We start from the raw sequence: 17699 nt of genomic DNA, 5'->3' as shown, positions 1-17699 counted from the left end.
TGATGATCAGGAATGAATTGCCTAAAAGGATGGTTTCAGCTGCTTCAATACTTTTAAAAGGGAATTGACTAGAATCATAGAAACCCTACAGTGCAGAAAGAAGCTATTGGGCCCATCGAGTCTGCACCGACCACAATCCCACCCAAGCCCTACCCCCACATCCCCACATATTTACCCACTAATCCCTCTAATCTGCGCATTTCAGGACTCTAAGGGGCAATTTTAGCATGGCCAATCGACCTAACCCACACATCTTTGGACTAAATATTAAGCGAAGAAGTACATTTTCCAGCCTTTCCCATTAGCAGCATCTTCTGGTCCTGTTGATGGTGATCCTCTGCAGTTTTCCCCAGTGGCACAAATTCCCTTGGACATCAGTGGGATCAGAAGATTCTGCCACCAACTAATAGTGGGCTGACTCTATCACCAGGAAATATCCTATGGAGTGGCGGAGAGGATGGTGGGGTCTGGAAAATCCCACGCCTTATGTTAAAGTGAAAGGCAACTCTGGTTGGATCATACTCAGCATACTGTAATTCTGGACTCCATGTTGTAAAAATATATTGAAGCATTGGAGAAGGTCACATTATGTAATTACTACAATGATGCCATTCTGAGAGATTATGCTCATCATATAAAAATGATCAGGCAGGGGATTTTTTCTCTTAAAAAGGAAAATACAAGGAGTGAGCTGATGGAGGTTTTAAAGATTATGAAAAAGCTTGATTTAGATATAGTGAAGATGTTTCTACTTGCGGGAGAGATCAGAACCCAAGGTCACAAATTCAAGATAGTCACTATTAAATCCAATAGGAAATTCAGCAAAAGTTTTTTACCGAGAGTGATTAAAATGTAAAACTTGAGCACAAAGGAATATTTCAGAGCAGAGGTGGATTCATAGGAAGTTAGATGAACACCAGAAAAAAGAAAGTTGAAGGATAATGTTGATGGGACTGGAAGCTTGCTTCCAAATGGCCTCTACAATCCTTGTTCTGGCTGCTGGAAGATGTAAAATGACCTTTTAGTCTGCTCTCAGGCTGACTGTCCAGACTTTGACTGCCTGTTCCTGTGAGAACGTCACAGCAATAAACCAAAAACAAGCAACAAAAAAACCCCTTGCAGTCTATCCCCACAGAAATATGGGATACTTAGGATATCTCAGATAGAGATTTAAACCAATTATCTGCAATCCTGAAATCTGTTATTTCAATCTAAAAAGTAAGTGGATACTTTAAGATACGGCCTTCTTTACAAGATGCTTCCAAACATTTTTCTGATTGGGTAAGTTACATGGATAATTTAAAATGGGACAACTACATTCCAACCAGAGTCACTGACTCCATCATGAAGCCCAAATAGGAGTCACAAATCATTTATAACATTTCCTACTTCCAGTTCTGACCTTAATAACTAAACACAGGCGACATTTTGAATTGCAATTACCTTTGGGTTTGTTTACCAGCTTCTTATCAGCTGTTATCACCAGGAGGGTTGCACAACAGCACAGTGGTCAGTATGCCACACAGCACCAGGGCCCAAGATTTGATTCCGGTTTTGGGTGACTATGTGGAGTTTGCACATGCTTCTTGCATCTGAGTGGGTTTCCTTTGGGTGCTTCAGTTCCCACCCACAGTCCAAAAATGTACAGGTGAGGTGGAATAGCCATGCTAAATGTGCAAGGTTATGAGGAGTGGGCCCGGGTAAGGTGTTGTTTCAGTGAGTTGGTGCAGACTCGATGGGCTGAATGGCCTCCTTCTGCAGTGTAGGAATTCTATGGTTCTATTCATTTAGTTTACATTTAGGAACTTGAATCCCCTTAATGATAAATTATACTCTCAAAACATATGAACCATGTAATCACATTCATAACATTCTTTACAACTTCATTGAACCTTCCAAACAATATACTAATATTCCCAGAGTATAGCATGACCTGAAGGACTTTAAACTTAAATTCAATTGTGTTTCGCAAAATAACCATTAGTGCCCATGGATCCATTGAAATATGTCATCATCTATATTTCCTTCATTCTTAAAAAGATCAGGACTTCAATCAAGATGTGTATTTCTTTCCATTGCATCACATTCGAAGCACAGGACCAGCATCTTATTCTGACATTGGTGTTTCCCAAGATTATTATGTCAGTTTCAACTTCTAAAAGATGATAATATAATCAGTTTATTGGTCTAGAATTTTATTTAAGCACTAGTTGAAGCATATGCCAGCCTTAATTGGATGTACTGGAATTGAGGATATTGGAGTACATTATTGGGCTTTCCTGGAATGTTGAGGTTGACCTTTTCAGTTTTCCTAGAATAAATGCCTTGAGTCATGGGAGTCCTGCTTTTCTTACATTGTGTATGATTTATTACTGTCAAATCCAATAAGATGCTTGTCCGTGTCTAATTATTTTTGTGCGTTTCTACTGCATTTTGAATGAAATCTTTGTTTGAAGTCATCTTTCACTTATAGATTCTGCTTTGTCACTATCCCATAGATTCAATCATTCTACGATTATAGACAAGTGCTTATCATCTTAGTCACACCAAATTAACCATTGCCCCCCAGTGATGATGATTCCATAGTGACACCCCTTTCCATGCAACTCCCCTCTGAGTTGAGTTGGGGGACTGGGGGAAGGGTAAGGGGGAGGCGGGGGAAGGAAGTGTGCGGAAGGGGATGTGCAGACGAAGTCCTGAGGTGGAGATGAGAGTGAACCAATTCAGTTCTGTGGGAAGTCCTTCTAATTAAGCTCCAAGTTCCTCCTCTGCAAGCCTTTAATGACAAATAATAAAGTATGTATTTGGTTTTGTCCTGTTGAAATTTTAAAGGCTTAATCTTTTTTCACTCAGTACAATGTAACAGACCAGCATCACCCTGTATGCTTTACAAGAGTAAATTGTAACTGAGGGACTCTCAGTGATGGTCATATTTAAAATGGTAACAGATGTCATATTCGTCACATACTTTCCAATTATTTCTCGGTTAGAGGAATAATTTTATGACACGGAAGCCAGCAGCTACCAGTGATTAGCCCTGCTCAGAAAATTTTTTGAAGGTTCTCAACAGACTGCTTGACAAATTAATGGAATTTGCTTGAATTTTAAAGAAAAATTAATCATCGTAATAGAGGTAACTTCCTGTGTACACCAGGCGTGATTCAAGTTTGTTATAGGTACAGGAAATGATACAAGTCTGTAAATATCTCAGCAGTGATCATTATGTCAAGAGCTCTTGCAGGGAAATGTATACATTAAGTTGGTGATTAAGCCATGTACCTTTTTTTTGCATTGTAAGTAAATATGATCAGTTTATATTTTGCAAAGTGGTATAGAAGTGTGATATTTTCTCCAATTCAAATTGATAGATGTGTTGAAGCATCCTTCATATTTTCCAACAAGCAACTTACCATGACCAGAGTAAATTGTTAGAACAGGGCTAAGCTGAACTGAATAAGGCACATAATGGAGATGCAGGCTTCTGTATGTACAAACCTTTGATCCTTGCAAGTGTCATTACTACAAGAAAAAGATCTCAGAAATAGCTCAGGCAGTTAACGTTGTCACTCCATCCTTTTTACTATGGTCAAAGCACACAATTTTCTGCAGCATTTTTTAAAACTGTTTTCCTTCTCAACAGGAGTTGAGAGAGTATATACTATTGCAGAAGGATTTGATTGCATTATTCAGGATTCCAGTAACATCAGATCCTCTTTTCAATCATATTCTTTAATAAGAGTGGAATGATATTGTCCTATAGGGAAACATGTTACACATGGCAAATTCAGCAAGCCCAGGAAGAAAAACCAGATGGTCACAAATTTAATCCACCATATATTTCAAGATAGCAAATCTCAACTGGTAGGGCAGCAGATGTGCTACAATTGGTAGTACCAACTACTAACAGATTGCAGTCCATCACAGCAAGAGGTCAGTTTTTCAGAAGAGAAGGAGAGAAAAAAACAATAAGCATGGCTGAGGCATTAATTATCCTGTTCAGTGCAAGGGTGCACGGTGGCATAATGGTTAGCACTGCTGCCTCATAGCTCTGAGGACTTGGCTTCGATTCCGGCCTTGAGTCATTGCTTATGTGGAGTTTTTAAGTTTGCCTTGTGTTTGCATAGGTTTCCTCCAGGTGCGCAGTCCAAAGATATGTGAGTTAGGTTAATTGGCCATGCTATATTGCCCCTTAGTGTCAGGGGAACTAGCATGGGGATAGGGCCTGGGTGGGGATTGTTGTTGACTCAATGGGCTGAATGTAGGGATTCTCTGTGTTTGACTAATTGCAAGTGTTTGTCAGTGTAGCATAAATGCATTAAATAATCATGGCTCTCATTATCAGCAAATATTTCACCCAATAGAGCAGAAGTTTCATAAATGTTCAAACTCTTCTTAAATGAGAATTCAGTGTAGCCCGCACAGAAGAACATTAGCGCAATGTAACTTATCATTTCAGATAAGAAATCACTCAAAGCAATCTCATTCTGATCAGCAATTAGAATAACACTTGTTCTTTGAACCTGAGTTAGTTTTGGTGGATTTATCAAACATGTTCAGTTTTCTGTCAAGTACAGTGCAAGCCAACTAAGAATTGCAAGATATCACTAGTTCATTTCACATTTCACAAACAAGAATCCAAAGAAGAAAGACACAAAATTAGAGAGAGTGAGCAACTGAAATCAACTAAAGATAGATTGTTGAAATAAGAACCTTAAAACTTTGGAGCATTTTCCATGTTCTCAAAATGTCTGAATATGTTTACAGTACTTTTGAAATGTAGTCACTGCTATGGAAGCAAAAATGGGAGCAGATGTATACACTGAAAGATCCCACACACAGTAATAACATAGGTGACCAGATAGGGCAGGATTTTACAACCTCGCTCATCCAGAAACCGTAAACTCCCACCTGAGGTCAATGGATCATCCCATTGTCTGCCCCCCACCAACTCGGATTCCCATGGCAGGCGAGGTGGTAAAATCCTTTTTTGGCACTATTTGTTGAGAGAGCAATGTTGGCCAAGAGCTCATTGCACAGAAGCATGGAGTCTTTTCGGGTCAGATAGAACCTCAGCTTTTAAGATTCCCTCTAAAAGAACTCACCTCAGATGATGTAGCTTTCTTTCAGTATTGCACCAGGATGTTAAGCTAGCCAAGTTTTAAGACTGAGACTTCGACCCAAAATACAGAGGTAGGAATGCCAATCCATGTTAAATTACAAACAGGAAATACATTTGAGGATGGAGAGGGTACGGTCAGTTATCATTTAAAAGAATACAGGTTGTCATTGTGAGCAAGACCTCAATTCTGATGAAAGAACCAACTCAAAATATTAACTAAACTTATTTTCCTTTCAGATACTGAGTGATCTAATGTATTTCTTAAGCAGCTTCTATTTTTAATTCATATGACAAAATATTAGTGATCCGTATCATCTCTGGGCAGCTGACCTGTCTTTCGACATTTTGCAATTCAACTGCGCTAGACTGAAAAACACCGGCTGAAGAAGTTTTGAAAAATAAGGTGAAGACCGGCAGAGGCAAAGTTACAAATAAATGAATTAGAGGATGAAAGGAGAGGAAACAGCAGCCAGATATTATGCAAAATGAGAAAATGAAGATGTGAGAAAGGATTATATAAATGTTTCTCCACACGATAAGTGAAAAGGATTAACATAAAAGTTCAATGCTATTCCAAAATTAATGTATTCACAAAGCATGACAGACCATTCATATTTCAACTAATGTGAAAAGGTTGAAGACGTTATTAAATTAGTCCAGTCAAGCTGAGGAGCTTGATGTAGGAAAATCAATGATTTATCAGCACTAAAATGATCTGGAAAGAATAGAATTAGGTTGATGTTTCACAGGACTTATGGTAATCAGCTGGTTACAATGCAAATTTGTTTGATAACTGGAAGGAAGTATGCAATAGCATGCAAAGCATTCCTTTCTTTGTGAGGTGAGATGACATTTTCTTATATATTTCGCCTGCTTGGCTGATTCACCTGTGATGCAGGAAAACTAGTAGAAGTTAATAACGACATTTTTATCATCATGTAATTAGAAATTTTTCCCTAGAGGTGAGTTTTACGTCTGTTATCGGTCACTGATACAGACTTGCATGTGACTGCGCTGATAGCAATCCCAGGCCAAGGAGCTTGTTCAATCCTCACTAAAAGAGGAAGCAATTTTCTCTCAGATTCAATTACACAATAAATAAAGTTAATCAGAGGGCACAGGGGCAGAATTCTCCCCCAAAAATTCTAAGTGTCAAATTTGTGCAAAAATTGGGGTAATTCACACTGTTTTTTTCAGTGGGAGTTCAGAGAAGAATCTCCCAGGCTCTGTGCACTGCAGAGGCCACCAGTGTGAATATCATTACATTTCAGGTGTCAGAGCCTATCTGGCTGGAGAGGCTGAAATCAGTGCACTGAGTGGGCCACTGCGCATGCGCCGATGTGTCAGTGCTGAAATTGGCACATGTGCAGTAGCCCCACATGGATGGCCTCCCAATTGCTGGCTAGTTCGATCGCTGGTCACCCCCCTGACCCCAAAGCTGGCTCTTTGCTCCCCCATGGTTCAATGGCTGGCCCACCAACCATTCCTGGACACAGCCCTGACTGGCCCTCTCCTGGCCTGCCGCGATCTCCATCCCTCCCCTGGTCATTCACCCCCCGCAGTCTGAACCCACCTCCCCACGCTCCCTGCCCCCGCAGTGCCAACTCTCCCCCAGCACTTGATGGCTGACCCCCCGGTTGATCCCCCAGTCTGCCCTGATTGCTGTCCTCCTCCCCTTCTTCTACACCCTGATCCCTATGCAGAGTGGCAGCACGACCCCTCAACTCCACCAATCATTCCCTATGCCCCATTACAATCAAGCTTACCTAGGTCCAGACCCCATTAGGCCTCACCCACTTGGCACTGCCTGGTTCCCTGTGGGCAGTGCCAAGGTGTCCCTTGCACTGTCAGGGTGTCAATGCCCTGGGGGGAACCCTCCCTTCTGCCTAACCCTCTGGGGGGCCTGATTGCCCCACCTTCACTCCACAGGGGTTGGGCCACTAGCTCCCCAAAAGTGGGGAGCTATGTAAACTCCGCTCAAGTGAAATACTCTGGCGGGGTGGGAAATGCTAGCGGGCCTGGAGACTTCATTCCCAGGCCTGCTAATCACATTGAAATTATATTACGATGATCATGTAAATGATCTTTGCACCCCACGCCCCCAGCGATTTCCAGCACCAAACAGACGCCGCTGGAAATCCGTTGCTGGGAGATGCAAGTCGGCCGTGAATGCTCGCGTAAACCTCATAAATTGCCCGACGCAAGAATCTCCCAGTGTGCTGTGCTAAAAAATTAATGCAGCAGGATGGGAGAATTGCGACTATCTGCAAGGATGGTCTTTCCCACCCACCAAAAATATATAACTGCAATCATACAGGGCACTGCAGCATATGTACAAGCCACCCTTTGGAGAGACTTAAGGAAAATATAATTCACTAAATACCCATTTGTGTTCCATTTTCCCCCTTTCTCTTATATTGGATAACACACTAACATCAAACTTATATTTATACTATTTGGACATGAGAATTTGTTTCTTAATGGACGACGTGAATGATTGTGTTCACATAACTCTGCAATTTAACACATCAACAAATGCACTAAAAATAGGACACAGAGCACTAAAAATAGCTAAAGATAAATTAAGAATCATTTGATTTATCTTCTCCATATGAAAAAAGTGAACATCTATATAATTAAAATCTTGGCAAGGAATACCTTCTGCCTTTCATCTCTTTTAGGTTCTTAGTCAAGAAATTGAAAGTGTACAGTCTGAAAATGTGCCAAGGAGACTCACAGTAACCCAGAGGAGAAAGGTTTTCTTCTTCACAAAAGACCAAATTATTCATGACTGTATATTTCAGACTGTCAATCCTAAGAACTATTTTGGACCATCTTTGATGCAATATTATCAAGTGCACGACTGTGTGTGTACATTAGGTAAATACGTGTATACCAAACTTACATACAAACATGATACAATCATATATAAAATATCTTTCCTTGCTTAATTATAAGTGCTTACATATTTAGTTTCTGAAGGAAAATGCTATTTCAGGAGATATAGTATAAAATGTTTTAACTTTATTAAATAAAATTATTCAAATAAAGTTATGCCCTGTGCTTTTGAACTGATACTGCTATCTAGTGTCAGGGTACAGTTTATTGTTTGAATTTTCAAAGGAGTTAACACACAGCCCAAATATATCCACCCATCACTAATGTATTTGACATCAATAAAATGCTGCCAGTCAATTAGTACAATAAATATTCTCTACCCTTACTTCCATAATTTCAGTATTTTCAAGATTCCATTTTCATCTTTATGAATGTGTGGATAATTATGTATAGAGCACTTTTCAAAAAATGACATTAAATGGTCTGTAATTAATTAGGTCTTGTAGTTAATCACACGAATAATCAGACATCAAAATAATGGACAATATAATAGCGCGGCATGGTGGCACACATGGATAGCACTGCTGCCTCACATGGCCAGGGGCTGGGTTTGATTCCTAGCTTTGCACATTCTCCCCATGTCTGCTTGGGTTTCCTCCAGGTGCTCCGGTTTTCTCCCACAGTCCAAAGATGTGTGGGTTAGGTGAATTGGCCATGCTAAATTGCCCCTTAAGTGTGAAGGAGACTAGCTAAGGTAAATGCATAGGGTAATGGGGATAGGGTCTGGGTGGGATTGTGGTCAGTGCAGACTCAATGGGCTGAAGGGCCTTCTTCCACACTGCAAGATTCTATGAAATGTTCAACCTCCAAAAGCTGTCTTTAATTCACAGCTCGGTACTTTGCAGTATTACTTCGGTCATCCACAACAGTGCACAACAGCAAACTTATCAAACCCTAGATGACAATCAGAAACTTAAATCCATCTGATGGAGGATATTTCATGAAATGTCAGGCTATCTTTCTTTGGAGCTGACCAGATAAATTACATGTTCCATCTAGCTAGGACTTATAAAAAGCACTTTTACCATCTGCTTTATGTGAAAGAAATCGTCACTCTAGTTAAGTGATCTGTCATCACGAAACTTTGAGAGAGACAAGCAATTCCATATATATGAATATTAGCATCTCAGTCAGAATTAAATTTTCCCCCATACTGACTTCCTCATTTGAATCAGCAACCAATCCTGCCTCCCCTCAGCCCAGAAAGGAAAGAAGGAAGTTTCCAACTGCCTGTTGTAATAGCTGTGCGTACAAATCGGCAAGTGTTCAGCTCACCAGCAGTGTTTAACGTTAAGAATTGAAATTCAATTGCTGTAAACCAGGTCATACGCAGGCTGCATTTGCAACTGTTACAAGAAGGACTATCCCTCAATCTGAGGTAGATGGAGAAAAAGAAATGGATTAATCCTTTTCAAAAATACTCATGGAAAAGAGAGAAATGGGCATTGATAGCTGTTAGGATGAAATCATTGGGTTTGTACAGGGATGATTCATTGCCAGAAATTGTTTGCCTTGAAAATTCAGCGGTAGCAACATAATGGAGTACTGTTTATAAATGAAAGCAGGACTCTCTCTGTCCATCACCTTACAAACCCAGGCTTTTGCTTCCCTCAGTCACAGAACCACAGAACTGTTACAAGGCAAATGGTGGCCTCTCGGCCCACCATGTCAATACTGGCTCTCAAAATGATTAATTCACCTAGTGCTATTCCACCCCCGCACCCCCCCACGTCTTCTTCCCCTGGTGCCGCACATTTCTCCTTTTCAGATAACAGGCTGGAATGCCTTGCTTGAACTTGCCTCCACCACACTCTCTTGGAGTGTCTTCCAGATTTTAGCCACTCACTATGCGAAAAAGTTTCTCCTTATGTTGCCTATGTTTTTTTTTCCCCAATTACTTCAAATCTGTGCTCTTCTTTTCTCAATCCTTTCATTCAAACATGTGGATTAGAAGCAGCAGTGGGCCACTCGACCCCTGTAACCTGCTCCGCCATTTGATAAGATCCTGGCTGATCTGATTATAACTTCAGCCCCAAATTGCTACCTACCCCGATAACCTTTCACCCCTTTGTTAATCATAGCAAACATACCTTAGGTTCATTGATCCAAGTCGTTGCTATAAACTGTAAAAAGTTGAGGCCCCAGCACTGATCTCTGTGGCACACCAGTTGTCACATCCTGCCAACCAGGAAAAGACCTGTTTATGCCAACTCTGTTTCCTGTTAGCTAGCTAATCTTCATTCCATGCCAATATATTAATCCCTGCACCATGAGTATTAATATTCCACAATAACATTTCATGTGGCACTTTTTCATATGTCTTCCATAAATCTATTCACAGCACATGTTACTCCTTCAAGGGATTCCAATGAATTGATTAAATACGATATCTCTTTCCTAAAACCATGCTAATTCTGCATGATTGTCTTAAATTTTCCCATGTGTCCTGCTATAACATTTTTAATAATGACGTCTAACATTTTCCCCATGACAGATATGGGGCCACTGGCCTTTGGTTTTTTTGTTTTCTGTCTCCTTTTTGAATAAAGGAGGTACATTTACTATCTGCCAATCTAGAGGAACTGTCCCCAACTCTAGGAATTTTTGCAAAATTAAAACCAATGCATTAATTATGAGATTAGTCACTTCCTTCAAGACCGTAGGGTAAAGTCTATCCAGATCCAGGGATTTGTCCGCCCGCAGACCCAACAATTTGCTTAGTACCACCTCACTGGTGATTGTGATTTTCCTGGTTTCCTCCCTCTCTTCCATTTCATGATTTACAACTATTTCTGGGATTTACTTGTGTCCTCTATAGTGAAGACTGAAGCAAATACCTGTTTAATTCATCTGCCATAGCCCTGCTTTCTATTATCAATTCTCCAGTCACAGGAAAAATGCTCACTTTATTAACTCTTTTCTTATTAAAATATTTGTGGAAACTCTTGCTATCTATCTTTATATTACTGGCTAACTTTCTCTCATACTTCAGTTTTTTCTCCTTTTCAATCTTTTTGTCATTCTTTGATTTTCTTTCTAATCTTCCCAATCTTCTGACCTGCCACTTGTCTGAGTGGAAAGATATGTTTTTCTTTAAGTTTAACACTATCTTTAATTTTTCATTTAACCACGGATGACAGGCCCTCCCCATGGATTTTTTTCCTTTCTGACTGAAATGTGTCCATTTTGTGTATTCTGAAATATCCCTTTAAATGTCTGCCACTCAACCTTTGTTCACCTATCCCTTAAGCACATCTACCAGTTCACTCTATCTAGCTCCAACTTCATGCCCTCATAATTGCCATTAATACCAGTCATACACGCATTCTTCTCTCCCTCAAACTAACTACATAATTCAATCACATTATAATCGCTCTGCCTTGGGATGCTTTCAACACAAAGTTATCAATTAACCTTATCTCATTGTACAATATCAGGTCCAGTACAGCCTGCCCTCCAGTTGGCTCCAGGACATGTTGTTCTAAGAAACTATCACAAAAACATTCTATGACACCCTTGTTTATGTTCCCTTTGCTCATCTGATTTTTCTAATCTATATACAGATTTAAATCCCCCCGTGATTATTGCCATACCTTTCTGTCAAGCTCCCACTATTTCTTCTTTGATACTTTGTCCTATCATGTAGTAACAATTAAGAGGCTTGTACACCATTCCTGCAAATTGCGTTATCATTTCTCATCTCAACCCAAATTTCTTTTACATCCTTGCTTCATGAATTTAGTTAATCCCTCTCTAATGCTGTCATTAACAAAACTATACCTCCACCTTTCTTTACTTTCTGTCCTTGAGTACCAGAAACATCTCAATATTCAAGTCCCAATCTATATTACCCTGAGATTATATCTCTGCAATGGTTATCCGATCGTATTCATTAAATTCTATTAGCGCTATCAGTTTTGTTGCATTATGCTATCTCCATTTCGATAAAGAGCCTTCAGTTTAGTCCTTTTATTATTTTTGTAGCATCTAATTCTGCCTGCCAATTATGTACACTCTGTCCCTGCCTGCCATTGTCTGTTTATCATTCCCCATATTAGTACCTTCCTCTCTTGCCTTGTCTCTACTCTTTGATGCATGACATCTTCTCCAATTTGAATTCTTACCCCCAGTGTTCTGTTCAAAATGCTCTCTACTTCCCTAGTTATGTGGCTCACTAGAACATCAGCCCAGACTGTTCAGATGCATACAATCTCAATGTTACAAATCCTACTTTCCCCAGTACGGTGCCAGTACTGGTGAAGGGCATACCCCCACCCTCTCTCAAACTTCTCCACTTAAGAAACTCCAAGCCTTCACTCAGCTTTCTTACTGCACTCAGTTTTCATGAGTAGGAAGAGTTTTCCCCTTATCTCTGCTATCTGGACCCCTCATGATTTTGGATACTTCTGTCACATCTCCTCTCAGCCTTCTCTTCTCCAGGGACTATTGTCCTGTTTTCTCCACGCTGTCCCCCAATCCTGGGTCCTTTATCATGAATCTTCACAGCACCGTATCCATTATCTTTCTAAACTGGGGCGCCCAGAAATGGGTGCAATACTCTATTTCAGAACAAACTAGTCACCTATATAAGTTCAGCATAATTTCCCTGCTCTTGTATTCTCAGTACCTATTAATAAAGTCTGTATACTTGATTAACCACTCTTTCAACCTGTCCTTCACCTTCAATGACTTATGCACATATACACCAGTTTGCTCTGCTCTTGCACCTCCTTTTTTTTATTGTCCCTCCAGGTTCTTTTTATCAAAGTAAATCACTTTTCTATGCATTGACCTTCCTCAGTCACTTGTCCATGCACTCCACCATCTTTTCTATGTCCTTCCGATGATATTCAATATCCTCTTCAGTTCACAATGTTTCCAAGTTTTGTAACATCTGCAAATTTTGAAAGTGCCCTGTACGCCGAGGTCTAGGTCATTAAAATATATCAGAAAGTGCAAGGATGTTAGCACTGACACCTGAGGAACTCCACTACAAACCTTCCTTCAACATGAAAAACATGAATTAACTACAACTCTTTTTCCTGTCAATCAGCAAATGTCATATCCATGTTGCTGCTGTCCCTTTCATGAGCTACAAATTTGCTCACAAGCCTTATGTGTATAGTGTGCTATGTGCAGGCAGGTTAACCAGCTTGGCCTAGTTCCCTTGACAATGAGAAGTTTTGATTGGCAAAAGCATTTCACAGGGAACAGACTGACAGAAAGTGCACCCTGCCTGAAATTTAATTTCCCTAAGCTTAAAAGAAAAGCTCAGTGTTTAGTAGAAAACAATTAAAATCAAAAAATGGCTTTCCATTTCCGAAGAGCTTCATCTTTTAAACAAGGACTAAATAGTATTTATATATCATCCCTCAATGCACACTGTAATATTTTATGATTTCCATCCTAATTATTTCAAAGGTGCATGAAAAAGACCAGCTCCTACTGTCAGTCTTTCTATTGTAAAGGTGGCAAAAATCATGCAGCAAAGCACAAGTCGCTGCAATGTCACATGTTGCTATGGTATCCCAATTCTGTCAGTGAATTTTAAATCTTAATAACCAGTAACCTAATTGCATTTTTAAGCAAAAGGATTTCTGCTATGAAGGACTGTCACACTGCATTGTAAAACGCAACAACATGTGACATTAGATTTGTCCCTCTGTGGGTTGAAGCAATGCAAGAATGTAGTCATAGTTTGGAAACTCGTTCACCTTCTGAATCAGGTTTTGTGGAATGCGTGTACTGTTCGTGCTATCGCAACCAACAAATCGGGGCAAGCAGCAAATCCCCATGCAATGAGCCTCATTGGGGTAAAAGTTCTTGGTTCTGCCCATGAAATGGAACAAAAGCATCAAAGTTGATCAGGGAGCATGACTCTCCCTCAGTGGAATCCTTCCAGTATTCAGAGGAACCAGGTACAAGACCAGGAAAATCTGCCCCACTGTATTGGCGAGACAAATATACAGCGTTGTGATTCTAATCCTGTCAGGTCACAAATGCAGTGCTCGAATCAAGCTTTCCATATATGTTGAGACACCTGCATTTTCTTAGAAAAGTGGTTTTCCACAAAATTAACTTTGATGTAAAAGCAGGCAGTATGACACTACCTATCACCAGAATGACACTGAACAGAACAAAATCCCAATAGATTGAACCAGCCACCGTAAGCTTACATTTGATTTAACTCAAAATTAAACTGCACAAACATTCAATGGGCTGCACATCCTGAAATAACGGTCACACCCAAAATGTGTCCAAGCTATGTGTAAGCTCACACAGTTCTGTTCTGTACTGGGGACACGGTGCATTGCATTCTGTGTACCATGAGTTTAATGTATATCAATGCATTCCATGAAGAATTGTGCTAAAAACTGTTTAAAAAAACAAATACGTATGTTTTAATTGTAATAAAACAAATCATTTCAGACTTGTGCATCTTAGATTAGAGATTCTAATTTCTATTAGTTATCACATATCAACAAGAAAAATGTCCCCACATTTACAGTAAGTTCGATTATGATGGCCCATAACTTCCTGGCTTCCCAGCATCAGATTCTGGGAGTAGTCCAAAAATGCACTAGGGAATTCCTCTCGGACATTCCTGGATAAGGTTTTACAAGGCAATTGTCCAGAAGCACAAACTTTTTCAGATCCCAGCAATGATTCATTGATTCTGCTGCCTGCCCCAGACATTGTCAGTAGAATCATAGAACTCCTACAGTGCAGAGGAAGGCCATTCGGCCCATTGAATCTAAACTGATTCTCTGAAAGAGCATCTTACCCAGGCCCATTCCCTCTGCCCTATCCCTGTAACCCCACACCTTTACTATGGTCAATGCACCTAACCTGCACATCCTTGGAAACTAAGGGGCAATTTAGCATGGCCAATCCACCTGACGTGCATATCTTTGGGTTGTGGGAGGAAACTGGAGTACCTAAGGAAACCCACACAGACACAGGGAGAATGTGTAAACTCTGCACAGAAAGTTGCCCAAGGCCAGAATTGAACCTGGGTCCCTGACAGGCAGTAGTGCTAAACACTCTGCCACTGTGCCACCCCACTTCCTGAACAGTTGTGCTGCACTTTAAACGATTTAAGTCACTAACTTGGGATGGTTCTGCCAGTTTTACACCAATAGTTGCTTTGAAAGAGTTAAAAGAAATAAAGCCATTTCTAACTTCAAACCAAACACTGCATAAGTTACCCCCGCCCTATCTTTCACCCCTGACTGATCAACCCTGAGGGCATTTCCAAACGTCCCCCTCCCCCAGTGAGAATACCCCTATCTGAAATTAGCCATGAAACTCCCCAACCTGGAGGCCCAACTCTAGCCTCCACACCCACCTTTGACAATCCCCCCCACCCTCCAGTGGATGTGATCTGATACACCACCCCCTCCCCCAACCATCAGATTTGACCTAACCCCATGTCCCCCCAATCCCCAAGGAGCAAAACGGAATCCGATACCCAACCCCGGCAAAGCAGACCCAAGCCGAAACCCATCCCTATGGAACAGACCCCGTCCGCCCCCGCACTCCCGCCTACCTGGAGTGGACCCAAACCTCTGCCCCCGACCTCACTGCCAGGCCCCCAGAATGGATCTCAGTCCATCCCCCCACCCACCCCTCCAGAGCAGATTGGACCCAACCTCAGACAGTGTAGTATAAAAGCGAGCGTGACCTCACTGAGTGCACTGGGGTTCCATGAAACTTGGCCTTCAGAGACTCTTTCTCTGCAAACTCCAAGCAGCTCCAGCCAATGGAGATTTAAACTAAGATTTCCAAAGCGGGAAAGTGCATTTTAAATTCATACAATGCCAGGTGGCCATGACTTAACACGGTTTTGTGGAAGAAATAGTTCACTATTTCAACTTCTTCGTGTCACAGACACAGAGTACAGGACAGATCATGTTACAACAAAGACAATTCGGAGAGAAACTCCTCTTTATACTTCTTTTACAAAATGTAAGTCTATTTATAAAAGATGCATTCAAATCTATAATGCAGAGCAGACAGGTAAATATTGGTTTGGTGGATTTTTTGCTTGACTTCATTTTACTGTGCACAGTACTGCGATCTAAAAAAAAGTTATCCTCATGAATAAATATAGATGTCATATTCAAGCTAAAACAACACTGCCAGAAATGAGTGCCAATATCTTGCTCGACATTTCATTAAAATTGCTTGTTTTCAATTAAAGGAATCTCAAGGAAGAAAAATACATCTCCCAGCCTCTGTCAATAAAAAAAAAACAGGGGAGGGAGGGGGAAATAGGGAAAATAATCAATTTGCATCTTTCCTGAACGTGAGATATCCAAAATGCTCCTTCTGTCCCTCTTGTGTGTACTTAGAGTTTCTATGTCAGAAACACCACAACCAATTCCATATAGCAAGCTCTCACAAACAGCAATGTAATAGTGACCAGGTAATTTGTTTTAAAGAAGTTGGTTGAGGAATAAATATTGGCCAGGACACAGGGGAGAATGTCCCTGCTTTTCAAGTAATGTCACATGATCTTTTATGTCCATACGTGAGGGCATGCGGAACCTTAGTTTAAGATTTAAGAGTAGAAAGGCTGCTCCTCTGACACTACAGCATTCACTCAGTACTGTGTGAAGGCAATCTAGGTACATGCTTACAATCTCTGGACTGGGGGTCTTCCTGGGACTTCAGGAAAGCAGACCACATTTTGAAAACAACCTCCATCCCAAAGGCAGTCCACAGTGGCTTACTCCCTTGGCAATCATTCACCACTGGAAATAAAAGGAAAACTAAGTGTCAGAAATGCATATTGTCTACAAGATGCAATTGTTAAGGTTCCTTCAATAGCACCTTCTAAGCCCTTTACCTTATAAAAAATTGGGAGGATAGGGCATCAGGTAGATAGGAATATCACCAACTGCAAATTTCCCTTCAATTCACATACCATCATGACTTGAAACTATATCACTGTCAGTGGGTCAAAACCTGGATATCCCTTTCTAACAGTATTGTGGGTGTTCCAACAAGATATGAACTGCAGTTTACCACAACCTTCTCAAGGGCGATTAGAGATAGCAATAATTGCTGACCTAGCCAGTGACACAGACATCCCATTAGCAAACTTTAAAAAAAATCACCTTTAATAATGCAGTAACAGCACAACTGGACCACGCTCACAATCGCTAACAGTAATTAATACTTCAAATAGTGGAGGTAAACAGCGATAGTCATCAAGAGCCTTTTGAGTGTTGTGATTGAAAAGTGAGCAGTCAGCTGGAAAATGTTTATCTCTTTTTGCATGGCTAGGCCAAATAGTCTTTTTCTTATCTGGAGCAGTGGATCCCAACCAGTGTGCCATGACGATCCTCCAAATGTGCCATGACTAAAGATTCAAAATTCACAAAGTTAAACTAAAACTAATCTGTGATTTCAGCTGTGGTTGGCATCCCCGGTACCCAATAAATCTCAGGGCTCCTGCCCATCCACCAACAGGGAAGGAGCCGCACACACGCAGTTTAGTTTTTGTATGTTGGTCAGACCCATGCGCTTGGAACTGAAGACAAAGGTGCCTTGTGCCACACAAAATCAGAGACTCAAAAAGGGCATAAAATCCCTGAGAAGGCGAGAGAGACAGGGAAAGATAGAAAATAAACAGACAAGAGAACAGGAAGAAATTAAGGACAAATTTCTCAGTAAG

Source organism: Carcharhinus amblyrhynchos, chromosome 3, assembly GCF_965287045.1.
Source record: "Carcharhinus amblyrhynchos chromosome 3, sCarAmb.v2.hapA, whole genome shotgun sequence".
NCBI lineage: Eukaryota > Metazoa > Chordata > Chondrichthyes > Carcharhiniformes > Carcharhinidae > Carcharhinus > Carcharhinus amblyrhynchos.
The sequence above is the reverse complement of the archived record's forward strand: the minus strand, read 5'-3'. Positions refer to the sequence as shown.